Source organism: Lissotriton vulgaris, chromosome 7 (assembly GCF_964263255.1).
Source record: "Lissotriton vulgaris chromosome 7, aLisVul1.2, whole genome shotgun sequence".
Classification (NCBI taxonomy): Eukaryota; Metazoa; Chordata; class Amphibia; order Caudata; family Salamandridae; genus Lissotriton; species Lissotriton vulgaris.
In genome coordinates, this window is record NC_141695.1 from 631,001,259 (window position 1) to 631,014,674 (window position 13,416).

Genomic DNA, 13,416 nt, shown 5'->3' on the forward strand with positions numbered 1-13,416 from the left:
CTCACCAGTTACATAACATAATGACACATTCATTGTCGTAGGCAGAGGGAAGCATAAGTGATTTGCCCAGAATCACAAATTGTTCAGCGGACTCTAAGATTCAAACCTGGTTCCCCAGTTTCCCTGTCAGCAGCTCTACTCATTTCGTTACAACCTTGCTTCACTTCAAAGCTTCTCTACTGGTTCTCACTATCACAACCACATTTGTTCAGTGAGACCCCGTCAACCCCCGAACAAGCGTTGGTAAACCCAATAGATCTTGGCAATGTCCGAGCTATTGGCCTTGTCAATGTAAATGTCTTTTAGCCATGTTGTCTAGCAGCACATCTGCTGTTCAGCATGGCTTTAAGTCATCTGAAAAAGTGTCTTAATGCAGCCAGGGCAGGCCACGTCATAGCGGTTTTTATGTTAGGAGGGACAGGACGAGAAACTCAACATGGAGGAAGCGAAGAGACTCAGTATTGACTCAATATCCTGTGATTCTGGGCTTTCAGTAACTTTCAGCCATGCTGAACAGCAGATATGATGCTAGACAACATGGCTGAAAGACATTCACATGGACAAGGCCAATAGCTCGGGCATTGCAGAGAACAATTGTCTTTGCCAATGTTTGTTATATCTTAGGATCAAATGAACCCTGTTGCTAGTAGTCTCCTCCTAGTGGAGGGGGGGCAGATTGGCAATGGCAATCTTACCCAAGAGATGGAAAATATCTATTGGTTGCTGTGGAGTGAGGCCGCTTGCACTACTGAAATTACAGCTAGCCTAATATGAAATCTCTGTTCTCCGGGATCACAGTGCTGCCCCAGTCTTGAAGAGAAAAGAAAACAGAACAAAGTGGCTGGACAGGGAAGTTTAACACAAACAAATTCCAATCACGTAGTCAAAATATACCACGTGACCACCGGGTAAGAATCCCAAAGTGAATTTATTTTTCTTTTCAATTTAAATTCGAATTCAAGGGCACAGGCAAAAACAAGACAACTGTTATTACAGTGAATTCATAATGACACTATCTACAACTATACAAAATTTACAAATGTACAACACTTACAAGGATACATCAAGCAATACAAGTGAACAGGACACACCAAAACGATACAAAATTCAATAAACAACATCAATTGCCGTTATATACAGTGAAAAAACTTTCAGATGCAAAAGCAAATATGTAACCAGTCCATAACAATATGAGACCATGGGACAGGCGGAGAAGAGTTGTAAGTGTTGTACATTTGTAAATTTTGTATAGTTGTAGATAGTGTCATTATGAATTCACTGTAATAACAGTTGTCTTGTTTTTGCCTGTGCCCTTGAATTCGAATTTAAATTGAAAAGAAAAATAAATTCACTTTGGGATTCTTACCCGGTGGTCACGTGGTATATTTTGACTACGTGATTGGAATTTGTTTGTGTTAAACTTCCCTGTCCAGCCACTTTGTTCTGTTTTCTTTGCTGTTGAGATCCGGGCTGGGGAGGTGTTGGATCCAAAACCTTCTCTGTTCTTCAGCCCCAGTCTTGAAGCATCCACCAAATGACCACCGGCGGCAGATCTTTCTCCCACCTCGCCGCCAAGACATGGAACACCCTCCCCATGGAACACCCTCCCCATCCACCGGCGACAGACCCAGGACCTGCTGACCTTCAGGAGACTTCTCAAGACCTGGCTGCTCAAGCAGTAGCACTTCCCCCTCCCCTTAGAAACTTGAGACCCTCACGGGTGAGTAGTGAGCTCTACAAATGCTTGATTGATTGAAGCAGGAATCCTTTTGGAACGGATGTATGTCGTTACAACGCATGCTTTTCCACGTATACCTTTACAACGCAGGTTTTACAACGCAAGTCGTTACAACGACTTGCGTTGGGGGGCTCTGGATAGTGAATAGTTTAATTTACTATTCCAACTCCAGTCCCCGTGGATAGTAGGGAAGGTTTTGGATAGTAAATTAAACTATTCCCTATCCTACAGCGCCCTCCAGCGCAAGTCGTTGTAACGACTTGCATTGTAATTCCTGCGTTGTAAAGGTACTGCTTGGAAAAAGTTTCGTTGTAAAGGATGTTTCCCTTTTGGAACGGATAATGTTGGAAAGGGGAGCTTCATCAGTCTATGTCAGTGGTTCTCACATCCCTAACTGTACCAAGTATGCCACGACCTGCCCCCTCACCTCAGAGGATTTAATGGTGACAAATGATCCTTCTGTCATTTACCCCCTCACCACAGACTTCACATTCTTGCTTACTCTTTCACCCCCATTCCCATCTTTTTTACCTCTGTCACCTGTCTTTCACCCAGAACCCTCTTCGGCATTCCTTCTTCTGGCAGGGTTTTGTTTGTCTTGGAGTCTGGTGTTTATAAGAGAACCCCTCCTCCAGTCCGGCACTTGTATATATGTATCACTGTTTTAAAGTGCCAATGTGGTAGTCATAGTTAGGAGCAACATATTGGTCATCTAGCAATGGTAAAACATTGATATACTATGGAAAATTCCAATCAAAGATGTTATGTTACTGTAACTTGTATAGCACACATGCACCAAACATTTTTTGCACTAAGGGTTTACTGACACAACATCGATGTAAACAATATTGATGTGAAAAATATTGAGTAAAAAATATAGACAACAAAAATATCGACTCCTATGCTTTAACAGGTAAGTACAAAAATATTGACTGAAAAATATCGATGTAAAAAATGTAGATGTATAAAATATCAACTTTTATATAAATATAACATAAAATAATATATTAACTATTAAATGTCATTTTAACAAAATAAAATATATTGAATATACATTTTAATAAAATATTACAAATAAACTTAATAATAAAGATAAACACACAAACATAATTATTTATACATATATTTACTATAAAACAATTGATAAACTATTATTTTTAATTTGTGTTAAAAGTTAAAAATTATATAAAAAATAAAAATATGTATTAATGATTTAAAATATAAAAAAAATCTATAGTAAATTAAAATATGAAACTATTAAAAATATTTAAACTTAAATTTCACAATACAGTCAGAGCAACTGTAGGGAAACTGTTGGATATCGGAGGGTTGAAAATAACTATTTCCACTCCAGTGAGTGCAACAGTAGGGTAAGTGTTGGATAGCAGAGCAATTACATTTACTATCCCAACTCCAGTGAGTGCAACAGTAGGGAAAGTGTTGGATAACGGAGGGGTAAAAATTACTATCCCCACTCCAGTGAGAGCAACCGTAGGGATAGTTTTTTATAGTGGAGGGGCAAAAATTACTATTCCCACTTCAAAGAATGCAACAGTAGATAAAGTGTTAGATAGCGGGGGTGTAAAAATTACTATTCCCACTCCAAAGAGTGCAACAGTCGGGAAAGTGTTGGATAGCGGAGGGGCAACATTACTATTCCCACTCCAAAGAGTGCAACAGTAAGATAAGTGTTGGATAGTGAAGGGGTAAAATTTACTATTCCCACTCCATTGAGTGAAACAGTAGGTAAAATGCAGGATAGGGGAGGGGTACAAATTACTATTAACAACAAAGAAGGTATGCAGTTCCTAAAGTGGGTCGATGGAAAGGAGATGTGTAAGTCGTGAGGCTGTCCTATGAATGTAAAAAGGAGGGGATGCCTTTGACGTGGTTTGAATGGGTCTCTGGGAACCATCTTACACCCTTACATGCATGACTTCGTTCACACCAGATTCAAACCGCATCAAAGGCATCATTAAAAAACATTGGGGGATCCTGGGTACTGAGGGCCTAAGAATACTGAAACCTAGGTTCGCCTTCAAACTGACCCAGAATTAAAAAGACATTCTGATACATACACGACCAAAAATCCAGAAAACCAAAATCCCCCCCCCCCCCCCCCCCCCAGCAACAGGTCACTATCCTTGTTGCTCCTGTGCGGTGTGCGGTCAAACTACACCAACGACAGAGATTAACCTTTCAGACATATTCAAATGAAAACTGACTAAGCACACTAACTGCAATACCACCCAATGTATCTGCATGATCACTTGTCCGTGAAACATGAAATACATAGGTATGACAACGAGAATGGTGAAAACTCACATAATCGAACACAAGAGTAACATCCGTTGCCAACGAGTAACCACTAGGATGTATACACATTCCAAGGAGTTCAACCACTCCCAAGATAGAACAAAGATTGTTATCCAGACTGTCTACTGACCAAATAGGATTGAATGACGACATACTCTGGGGGTCGCTATCTAACACTTAGACCATCTCCATTGACCACTGATCATCTCCTATGACACTACTTGGGATGGATGTCATTAGACTAGCAATCCACTATATGAATGCCTATTACATCTCTTCACTGTACACTGTGCCCTTTTACACCTTATTCCGGGTACCTATACACACCACACAATGGCCAACACCACTACAAGATGGCCGCCAGACCCGCATTTCAAACCACCTCTTGGTTACTAGAGACAATTCCATGTCCTTTACCATTACAAGATGGCCGCCATGCCCTTACGTCGAACCACTTCCAGGCTCTGTTTTCAGAGAGGCGTGCAACTTGATTGTCAGTGTTAGAGAGGTCATCTATCCTGACCTGAACCCTGTCCTGAAGTCTTTGTCTCCTGATCTATCCCGGGGGGCCCCTACCAGCCCTTTGGCCATGGGATTGGTCTTCACACCATCCTAGGTAATTATCAATTTCGCGAGTTAGCAAGTGCACTTTTCTCTCTATCCTCTCCTTTCTGAGCATAAGGCATTGCAAGTTTGAAGTATGTGTAAATGATTTGATTAATTGAATTTTCTCTCCTATGAGTGATGGTGAATTTACTGTACTTTGGAGTGGATCACACACAAATAATTTAGATAAAGATTTAAAACTTTCCAGAGTCTGTGGTTATTTAGCTTAAAGTGAAAGGTCAGAATTAAGTTAGCATTTTTACCATCAAATAGTTCAACTAATGGTCCATCGACCAGAGGAAAGAACTTTTTGATTAGTGAAAGGTTGATTAAGAATAAGAGATAATCAATATTAAAGTGTGGAACATAATAAACTTTGACTCCAGCGGTTTACTCAATTTGTGTGTGTGTTTATGGGCCCAGGTGAGTATATGGTGCTGGAGTATTTGTTGCTGGTACACCGCTGGATCAATAGCAATGTCAGTGGGACTGCAGTATGCTATAAAAACAAGCAAAATGTAAAAGGGAGAAGGAAATAAATGAATAAATGGGGATCAATAAAGGAGTCAACTACAGGACTGGCCCACCATCCCTGGCACTGAAGCACACTCATTTTCAGACATAAGTGTAATATGACCAGGTAAAATATCTTCACTCATGGGGCAGTAGACCCATTGGCTAAAGAAGGCTGCACCACTGCTTCATGCTGAATACTTTCATGTAGGTATAAGTAGTCTGTTATTGACACTCAAACAGGTCAATGGCAGAAGAGGGCTGACTCAAAGGCCCTCTATATTTGCATATGAATGAATATATGTATGTTTTTAATGAATGTGTTTAATTATGTATATGTATGAATATATATGTATGTTTTTAATGAATTTGTTTGATTACAAGAGCCCGGTAGACAACTAAACCTGTCAGGCCCTCCTAATAGGATCTAGAACAGATAATCACAGTGCAAGTATTCTACCACTATGGTTTGTCAAAAGGGAGTAATCAACACTAATGCCTAGGGAGGAAATCTGTCAATTTCTGTGCAACAAAATACCAAGCTACAGGCTTTAACACACTCTTAAAGGCCTATTGGCTTTAACATCTGTTTTTAAAATTAATAAGTCAGTACTTCTCTCTTTGGTGTAACATTACATTTTTCCCAATAAACCAATTAGATCTATAACATTTACAATTGGCTTGGAACCATAATCAGATCAGCTATATTGAGCATATGATTTCTCATAATGTGAGCATCAGTCATACAAGCGAAGAATTATAAATATGTAGAAAATTACAGTTAGCAAAACAGCATAGAACCCCTATTCTAGGGACCTATTAAGGACTCTAACAGTGCAACTCTTCTCCCAGGGTATGTCTGACAGGGTCACCATCACCAAATCCCTTTTCTACCATGCTAATCAGCAAGTTTCCATGTAACAAAGCCCTGTCCGCTGACTTCATGACAGGGTAAAACAAATCTGCCCTTTATTTCACAATAAATATTATGCCTACTGTCTCTGTCATAAGTGCTCAGAATGAACAGACCAGAACTGTGGACTCTGACATAACTTTTTCTAACGGACCACTCAGGTGTCTAACCTTTACAATTCATTTGGCTCCATAACTAACGCTCATCTAGCATACTAAGCATTGGTCGATGCCCTTAGTTTCCAGGGATGATCCAATTTTGCAAAATTATGAGAGTTTAAGAAAGAATTCCTCCGAATTTTCGACAGACGAAGGATATCACAAGCCGTAGACAATGAATTACTTGAATTGCGGCAAGGCAACCGAGATCTTGTGGCTTACCTTGCCCAATTTAATAAGCTGGTTGTAAAAACCAACTGGCCAGAAAGTAAAAGGGCAGCAGTCTTCTAATGTGGGTTACGAGATGAACTCAAGGACGTGTTGGCACAAATCCCGAATCGACCAACTGAAATATCAGAACTAGTAGATCTAGTACTAGAAATTGACTTTCGTCAAGGAGAGAGAAGAGGCGAAAAAAGGATTACAAGAATAACCCTGCTGATTCTCTATGTATGACTGGTGCTGCGATTTGTGTTATCAATTCGCAAGAAATACCTCCAGAATATCGAGATTTTGAGGATGTTTTCAATGAGAAACAAGCAGAACTACTACCTCCTCATCGAACCTATGATTGTACAATAGACCTAGAACCTGGCGCCAATCTACCTTGCAGTCGAGTCTATGCATTAACCGAGAAGGAGCACCAACACCTGAAGGAATACTTAGATAAGTATTTGGCAAATGGATTCATCCGGCCGTCCAAGTCCCCGGTTTCCTCGCCCCTGTTTTTTGTCCAGAAGAAAGAGGGTGATCTAAGAACTTGCATAGACTATCGGGCCATCAATAAGATTACCAAGAAGAATCGTTATCCTCTTCCACTCATTTCCGTTTTATTGGACCAGGTCAAAAGCGCACAGATATACACCAAACTGGACCTCAGAGGAGCTTATCATTTAATCAGGATGAAGGAGGGCGATGAATGGAAAACTGCCTTCAGAACAAGATTTGGATTATTTGAGTACCAGGTAATGCCTTACGGGTTATGTAATGCACCAGTGGCCTTTCAACACTTTATCAACGACATTCTGAGAGAGTACATAGATCAATGTGTAAATGTTTATATTGATGATATCTTGATATATTCGGAAGACACATGCAAACACCAAGAGCAAGTGAGAGAAGTTTCATAGAAACTCAGAGAGAACTGGCTGTTTGCTAAACTGGAAAAATGTGCTTTCAATGTTTCTAAGGTGGAGTTTTGGGGATTTATTCTCTCTCCCACAGGGATGAATATGGATGAACGCAAAATCCAGGCTTGTGGATTGGAAATCTCCCACCTGTGTGAAGGAAGTAAAGAGTTTTATTGGCTTTGCGAATTTCTACAGGAGATTCATTGGTGAATTTTCTAAGAAGATTCTGCCCCTTACCAAGTTGCTCCGCAAGGGTGTTCGTTTTGAATGGACCAAAGAAGCTGAGGAGGCCTTTAACTCTTTAAAAGACAGTTTTACTTCCGCTCCAGTGATATTACATGCTGACCCTTCTGAATCATTTTATGTGGAAACGGACGTCTCAGATCAAGCGATAGGTGGCGTACTGTCTCAGAGGCATAAAGAAACTAGTCAACTGCATCCGGTAGCTTACAGGTCAAGGAAGCTAATATCTGCAGAACAGAACTACACAATTATGGAAAAAGAATTGTTGGCCATCAAGGATGCTTTCAAGGAATGGCGCCACTGCCTTATGGGGGCCAGGCATCAAGTAACGGTCTTTACTGACCATCGAAATTTAAAATGTTTGAAATCTGCCAGAACTTTAATGCCCCGGCAACTCAGATGGTCATTGTATTTTGCTGAATTCGACTTTGTGATCACTTATCGACCAGGGGTTCAAAATGGAAAGGCAGACGCCGTGTCTATATTCGGAACCGAGGAGCAGAGAGGGCGAGAAGAGAGTCAAAAAATTATACCCAACTCAAAAATCGTCTGTACCATCACACCTGCTATTTTTGAGGAGCAGATTGTGCAAGTCATGAGTCCGAGGAACATGCAAGAGTGGGTCAAGGAAGGAGCGGACCGAGAAATCCGAGATCAATTGACCTATTATAAAGGAGCCTTGTATGCGCCAACCAAAGAATTACAAGACCAAGTGCTATTTGAATGTCATGATCACCCTGTAGCTGGGAATAAAGGAGAAGCTAAGACAAATGAATTAGTGAAACGACATTACTGGTGGCCGCGTATGACCTCAGATATAGAAAATGATGTGAAAACTTGCGAAATCTGCGCTCAGGGAAAATCTGAAAGGCAGGCCCCAAAAGGGCTGTTACAACCCTTTCCCACTCCTCCTGGTCCGTGGCATACAATCACTATGGATCTAATTGTTGACTTACCTTCCAGCCTGGGTTATAATACAATATGGGTGGTGGTGGACGCATTCACTAAAATGGTGCACTTTTTGGACTTAAAACGGGTTCCAACTTCCAAACAGTTAGCAAGTCACTTCAGTACTCAAGTAGTCAAAATTCATGGAATTCCTAAGGTTAAAATTTCGGACCGAGGTTCTCAGTTTTTGTCCCATTTTTGGAAGGCCTTTCTAAGTGGTTTGGGAATAGAGGCTAGGTACTCCACCAGCTATCATCCTGAAACTGACGGGCAAACTGAGAGAGTTAACCAAGAGCTAGAGCAGTACTTTAGGTTATTCCTGCTACGACAGGGCGGTGAATGGCCGGATTACTTGTGGGCGGCAGAGTTTGCACACAATAATGCTAGAAATGTGTCAACAGGTTATTCTCCATTCTACCTAAATTATGGGAGACACCCAAATTCCACAGTAAAAAACACTGAAATCTCAGTCCCAGCAGTTAAAGATTTAATCGCTGCATTACAACAGATTCAACAAAAGGCTTCACAGAATTTAGAACAGGCTAAAAAGAAGTATAAAAGTTATGCAGGTATGGTTAAGCACAAAGAATCTAAGGTTGAAGGGAAATAGAAAGTTCTTACCTAGATTCATTGGGCCCTACCCAATTGACAAACAAATCAATCCAGTAACCTATCGTCTGAAGTTGCCTGTTAAAATGAAGATCCACCCTGTTTTTCATGTGTCTTTATTGAAGAAAACTTCACCAGAGTTACGCAAAAATGCACCACCAAAACCCATTCACTTAGAGTCTGGAGTTGAATTTGAAGTTAAGGAATTTTTAGACACTAAACGAATTTCTGGAGAACTGTATTACTTGGTGGACTGGAAGGGTTACGGTCCGGAAGAACAATCTTGGGATTTAGCTTCAGATGTCCATGCTCCCCGACTAGTGAAGTGTTTTCACAAAAAGTTCCAGAAGAAACCAAGAGAGAAAGGACCTTCTTTGTTGGGGGGTACTGTCAGGTCTTCCAAGACTGTGATTGGTCAAGTCCACTCAACTTGTGCCCTGGGAACCTGGAAATGCCGAGCAAGAGGAAAACATTCCGCTTTTGGCCGCTGCTGCAGTTCCGCTGTTCACGAGCAGAATTCCAAGATGGCCGCCGACTCGGGAGAGGAGTTGGCGGTCTAGTTGTTGCCACTACACTCAAGTGGTAGCGGTTAGGTGAAACGTACAATCCCATCCTCCTGCGCACTTCACCTGAGGCAAAAGAAGATTAGCATCGAGTTTTTGGAGCTTCCGTTTTTTCCCTGTTTTCCTGTTGCCTGTGTCGTGTCTATTTCCCCTTTAGTCTGTAAGTCTAATCAGACTACTATTTCCTTCCCCCTTTATTTCTTTATTTTCCCCGTTGTTGAGAGCTCATAGACTTCAGTCGAAGACATTCAAGGAGAAGACCGCATCGGGTCTTCACTTACCTCAAGTTCCAGTTTCTTCGTCAGTCAGAAATTTGACGGCTCACCGATACCTGCAGAAGCGAACAAACAGATAAGTGGGCGTAGCATATAGAAGCCAAGTACATATTTCAAGAAGAAGATTACAGCGAACTAAAATCCAAGTTATAGATAGATTTAAGTACTAGAATAGTTGAGTCTAGGATATAAGAAGTCAAGAAAGACAATACTAAATAGAATAGAAAGTTTAGAGAGACAACACTCACCTGTAAATCCTTAGTTCTTACGCCAAAGTAAAAGAGTGCCTGAAAAGCAAAGAAGAGTTGCTGAGTTACACAGGAATAGTAATAACAAGAAAAGAAGAATAACGCTAAGGCAATATACATCCAGAAAAAATGGTAAGAATAGAGAGAAAGAAATTTAATAGCAGAATAGAGAAAACACAAAGGGGCTAGAAATTAATATGCATGTATTTACAGATTACCAAATTCAGGAGTTAGCACACAGAAAGAAAAAGAAGAATAGAAAACACGAAGAGCAGCACTAGTCTCTGGAAGCTTAGGTAAGAGTAGACATAATACATTTTAGAGACAACAGAGTAGGGAGAAAAGTGTTTAACCATTGTTCTTTGGGTTGTATCAGAATTCCTACAGGTTGGTACAAGTAACGGAAGAAGGTACCAGAAGCAGAAGGAAAGATTCCAGAGCAGTCTCTTCTCTCTTTGTTATTTTATCCAAATTCCCCCTTCCCCCTTCAGGGTGCTTGAGGGTATAGTTTTCTATAACAGACTCTGAGTATCCTTGAGGAGGAGTCAGGAAAAGAGCAACAATTGTTCCTGATCCTGTTACTGTGCAAGTCGTGGTAAAAGTTCACTGTAGTCTTTTGACAGGAAGACAGTGCAATTAATGACAGCCACCAACACATTCATCTGCAGTATACATCAAGGTGTGTCACAGTGATTTACCTAGCAGGTATCCTTCTCCAAATTCTCCCGCAGCCAGGCGTGTGTAGATCCCACTGTTCTGAAAAATGTATGAGTCATGGGTGCTCCCTGGAAATTTGGCCACGATGTTGGTGATTAAATTGGCTGCATCGCAGATTACCTGCAAATTAATGGAGTGGGTGGATTTTCTGTTTCGGTAGATGCACTCAGTGGCTGCAGGTGGGCATATTGGAATGTGTGTCCCATCAATGCACCCTATAACATGTGGGAACTGTGCCTTTTGTTAAAAGTCTTTCTTGGTTTTCTGCAGTTCCGCCTGTGTAGTTGGGAAGCTTATCTAGTGATGCATTCTCTGCATCATGGCATCCAGGAACTTGTTAAAGAAGCGGGACAGGCATCTCTGTGACACACCACCTACCGCAGCTATCACCCACTGGTAACTGCCAGATGCAAGTAGGTGAAGGCTACAGAGCACCTGCACATGTGGTAGTATAGTGTGTGCCCTTGGTGTTGGATGCTCCATGAGTGGGTGCAGGTCCCTTATCAGGTCCAGGATTGTTTGGGGGTGTAGTCTGTACCTTTCATGGATCTCTGCCTCAGTCAGTTGAAAGAGTGTGATGCGCTGACTGTAAACGCGTTCCTCCCGTCTCCAGATCCTCACTTCAGCTGCCTGTAGCCGTAGCCGCCTTGCAATAACATAGAGGGCCCCCATAGTGATCACACTGTTGCATTTTGAAGCTGTTTAAATACAGTGCACCTGATTACCACCTGCTTTGAGTCAGTGGTAATTACCGACTCTTAAATACCGAATTTGTGGAAATTCGGTATTACCGAATTTTTCTACATCTCTTTTCTCGTTTTTACCATTTCTAATTTACCGATTCAGTATTTGGGGGTTCGGTGACTCTGAATTGGTAAATTAGGAATCGGTACGAAGGAATTGATATTTACTGATTCCTTATTACCAATTCCTTTCCTATATTGGGGATTGCTAAATAACGGTCAGTAAAGCTGAAATCTACAGATTTTTGGTATTACCGACCAGTATTTAGCTACCTACATCTGGCCCTAAGTGATTTGACCAGAATCACAGAATGTCGAGCTGAAGCAGAAACTCCAACCTGGTTCCCCAGTTGCAAAGTCTGCAGTTCTGGAAGTAACACCACATCCTCAACATTTAATCAAGTGGTTAACTGGATAAAAAACATAAAGATAACAAATCATTTAAATGTGCTTTGTTGTTATTTGAAAACTCAGAAAATATGTCCTCATTTTAGTTTTTTAGAGCACTAACCATAATTTGATGCAAATAAGATCCTCTCATATATGTAATTTCTAAAGGAAATGCTCTAGGTATTACAGTTTTGATTACATCAAGATGATGTCAGGCATTCCACACTTTTGTAATAAATATAGAATGTTAGCAATCTAGTTGTTCATTAGGATACTGTTGAGAGGCCGAGGCCAGGGGCACGGACTCTGAAAATTGAAGGCAGGTAGGAGGGTGCAGAATTTGACCACACTGGGCAGGCAGACAGGGCAGCACAACAGACTATGGAGGGCAGTGGAAGGGGGGCAGGGGCAACAAACCAACAATATAGGACTGGCAAGAGAAGCTGTGGCAATATAATAGACCATGTGGGCAGAAGGGAGAGGCAGTGGTAGTACAACCATACATGCCAACAGACCCGATTCAGCCAGGAAACGTCCAATGTTTTTAAGCCCAAATGGGCTTTATTTGATCTGTCTCCAGTCTACAATTTTCTCTTTTTCAATGTAAGTCAAAGGCAAAAATCAATACGCCAGTTTTTTTCAAAATCTCCCTCTTACCTAGTTCAAAATGTTAGCAAGTATGGTACATTGGATCGTGGAAGGCAGGAGGAATTGTGGTAGGGACATGGACTCAGATAGCAGAGGACAGGAGGGACATGGAGAGGTGCACCAAACTGACCCTACAGGGCAGTCAGCAGCACAATACACCACACAGGGCATGCGGGACGGGAGTGCAGCACAACAATCCATAGAAAGCAATCGGGAGGGGACAGGACCATGCACATGGACAACAGAGAACAGAGGATAAAGAGGCAATGGTAACTAGCTGACTGTAATGGACAGACAGGAGAGAAAGCTGCAGCATAATGGACCATAAAGGGTAGGAGGGACGGATCAGGGACATTAGAATTGAATAGACAAGCCAGGAGGGAGGGAATAGGGGGCTGCACATGGAAACAGAGGGCTGGGGGGAAGGGGGCTGGGCAGGAGCAGCAAAATGACCATGGAGGTCAGGCAGGATGGGCACTAGAAGCAAGACACACCATGGAGAGCAACAGTGAGACTATAATGGCAAACAAACAGACCATGTAAGGAATGTGGGAGGGGTTCAGGGGCAGCTAGCTGACCACACAGGGAAGGTAGGAGGGGCTGTGGCAGCACAGAAGACCATGCATGGCAAGCAGGAGGGTTAGTGGCAGCACAATGG